We start from the raw sequence: 3,589 nt of genomic DNA on the forward strand, positions 1-3,589 counted from the left end.
AGTTGTCATATGTGAAGTCTGCCTTGAGTGTGGCAGTTGAAGCAAAGCTTATTGTTGTACTAGAGTTCTATCAGTATTTTCATTGTAGTTTATATAGGATTTTTTTTTCTGGAACCAGGGATTGAGTTCAGGCCCTTGAGCTTGCCAGAGAAGCGCTTATTCTACTGAACCATCTCCCTGGCCCCTTATATAGGAATTTATTTCTGATGTTATCTTTTAGGTTTTGTGACTAAGCACACAGCTGATGTGAGAATGTTGATTTCTATTCTAAATGCACAATACATATTAGAGTAGACATGGATCTGATAGTCCTATGTTTATGCATCTTAATGGAAAAATTAATCCTTTGTCCCAATTGGATATCTACTATATTTCACACCACTACTTCAGTAATTTTGAACTCTGTTTATCAATTTTCCAGCAAATCACACCTCCATCATACCCATGTGATTTACAACCATCTCTGAACCTACTCACAGTACATATGAGGCAATTTTGGCAGCAGCCTCAAGAACATACTCTTTCCGTCCCAGTTTTCAGAAGACAGTACCCATTCAACAGTATTCTTGGGGATAGCTGTCAACCTTCATTGCCAAGTCACAACACTGAGCCAATTGTATGTAGAGTCCAATGAGGCTTAACTTCAAATCAAAGAAACTATATATGTCCTTTCGTGACCATAATTTTGAGGTGATGCTCTGTGAATCTCTAGTCTTTTCAAATTCTTGTAGAATTTCTTATATTGAAATCTAGCATCCAGACCACTACATCCTTTCAGGAGGTAGGCAGTGTGGTCCCTCCTGCTGAGTCAGCAGAAAAAGAGCTGAGATTGATTGTGGCAGAGAATGGAACTGACTTGATAGGCAGTCTGTACATGTAAGAAGAGCAGCCACAACTACCCATGTGTGTCTGTAAGGGTTCTATCCTCTCTGTGGGATTATTACACCAAAAGTTCTCAGTTGTTTCTAGCCTACTTAGAGGTCTCTAAAAGTTCCTAGCAACCTTCCCAGTAGTCTCTACAGATGTCTCAACATCTCCACTGAGATTCCCAAAATCCTCCTCTGTAAATATCCCATCTTATTCCATCTCAATAAGTGAAGATGTCAACAGCTTCCAGAAGCTACTAATGACCACTGACAGCTATTTAGATAACCCTTCATGCCTTCTTGATTAAACACAAGACACTGCATTTCTCAGTGAAGACTCACTTCAGACCTTTATATTTCTGGATCTGGAGCCAGTGAGTAGATAATTTTATGGTATAGATGATATGAAATTGAGTACGCTGGGCAGGCTACCTCTTGAGAGTAGTCCTGTAAGCACTTCTCTGAATTACCCTTCCCTCACTAAGATTATGGCCCATGTAGGAAGAGAATTAAGCAGTCTCCAGAAGTGGTGAAATACCTGAGATGGAATGTGTTACACAGTATCCAATGTAAGCATTTCAACTTATATCTTCATTGACTTATGGATATTTCTTTCAAGAGAGAAACACTCCACAGGGTCTTGTACTGGATTCAGCTCTCAGCAAGAAGAGTAAGGTTCATCCAGAATTCAAGCAATTACTGGCAAATGGGGCTGACCTTCAAACAAAGAAAATACTAAGACCAAGGATATCCCAAAGGTGAAACAGGGCCAAGGTTGACCATGTTCAGTAAAAATACCTGACCTATTGCATAAGACAGACAATATTCTCCCAAAGAAATTCGAGGCCCAAGAAACATTAAATCATAATGATAAATCCTAAATGAGTAAAAGCAGAAAGAAGATGAGACAGAAGGAATAACCGGGGGGAGTGACAGGCTCTTATCCAAGGGAAGCCCAAGAACCAGCTTAAAATGGAAAGACTGCATGAAGAAATTGAAAACAGAAAATGAAAAGATAAAGACAAGGCAGGAAAAATTATAGAACAAAATGAAGGAAGAAATACAGGTTTAAAAAAATGAATCCAAAGAATAAGGTGGCCAAAGCTGATCCAGCTCGTAAATCAGATACATTATTTGAGGATTTACATTGCTTCCTCATAGCATACAAAATAGAGCCCTTACTGTGACAGCCTATATAACCAGTCTTGTTAGGTGCAATTACCCCATTAGAAAAATACTGCCCTACTCTTCCTTATGTGTGTCCCCAATGGCTCCCTCTTCATCAACAATGAGCTTGAAAAGACTGTGTAGGGTATTTCCTGCTACAAAAAAATGAGTGGATTGCTGAGTGTCACATTTCAGAGACTGATAAAGCAGGGAACCGATTCTTTAAAGGTGGAAAGCAGGATATCCACATATCCCGCACCTAATCTTAACTTCTTTGTGAGGAAAGTGTTAAAACTGCCTACACCTCTGCCAGTTTGCCAGTCTGAACAGGATGCTGACCTTAGAAAATTAAGCCTAGGTATATGCAACCTAGGAACCTGAAGTCCTTTCTCAATGGCCAGCATTCAAAATGGCCCTAGGCCCAGCTTCAACCCAAGGCACAATCCCATCCTCAGTCTCAGGCTTCTTCTCAGCTCCAGTCCCAGCCAGAGGTCACACCTCAGCCCCAACATGAATTTTTAGACTCAGATGCCTCCCCTTTGTTTCTAGGTCAGAGCCAGAATGACCTCAGCCAACCAGACATGTTGTCTTGATTGAGGTAGATTCAGAACCACTCCTGGATGTTGAGTAGGTCATTCCTCATACCTCATAGGTGACTAGGGAAGATATTATCTCCCTCTTCACTGCCCCTGGAGTGGAGCAAATGAGGCAGATTCTGGCCCTGATCCTTCAGCACCCTGGTTTAACTTCTCAGCCTATGTACCTTGCAATGCTGCTTCTATCTCTCCCCCTGCAGTTCCTGAAGACCAATGCTTACCTTCCCCTCAGCTGCACAACTCCTTCAAGACAATGAATATAACTAGTTCTGTCAACACTTGTTCTCTAACTGGGGTCTCCTCCACTTCCTTGCCTGAGTAAAGCCTAGGAGGTGAGCAGAAGTCCATACAAAAGGCACAGAGTTCCACAGGACAGGAACAGACAAAATAGAGAGGGAGACATCATAGAAAACTCTTCAAAAATGGATTAATATTAACCAAGTTGATATCCCCAAATGCCCCCTCTGGGATGTAGGAACGCTGGTTGTAAGGATCCATGGGTTTCAGTGTAAACCATTCTACCCAGAGAGAAATGGCAGCAGGAATGAGGAAGAGATAGACAAGAAGACAAGAGTTAGAGTAGGTGGTGACTCATCTCCCTGATTATGAGATGACCCCCTCAGTAACAATATGGGTATTTATTTACACCTTTGCAAAGCTACTAATTTGTGACACAAGGTTGCCTACTGACTAACAGCTGAAATTAACCAGTCAGAATGCTTGTCTACTCGGGTAGCTCATCTGCCTTATGCACTGAGTTCTAGACTCACACATATTTGGCCAATTTTCTAGCTTCCATGGCTCCCAGCAAATCCCCCTTTATTGTTGAACTACCCAGAAATGGGTACTCCACTGCAGTTAGGGAAGGTATGCTTGGAGAACTCTTTAGAGGGCCTTTTCATATTTGATGCCCGTCCAAAGATTTTATTTCCTTGATTTCTGCCGTGCAATCCTATATAG

General features: G+C 41.6%; 1 pseudogene; it reads left to right on the forward strand.

Annotated features, from left to right (window-relative positions):
- Nucleotides 1-296: 296 nt before the first annotated feature.
- On the forward strand, nt 297-2,951 carry LOC101585410 (annotated as a pseudogene).
- The last annotated feature ends 638 nt before the right edge of the window (nt 2,952-3,589 follow it).

The sequence above is a fragment of the Octodon degus genome, unplaced genomic scaffold, assembly GCF_000260255.1.
Source record: "Octodon degus isolate 3935 unplaced genomic scaffold, OctDeg1.0 scaffold00198, whole genome shotgun sequence".
NCBI classification, from domain to species: domain Eukaryota; kingdom Metazoa; phylum Chordata; class Mammalia; order Rodentia; family Octodontidae; genus Octodon; species Octodon degus.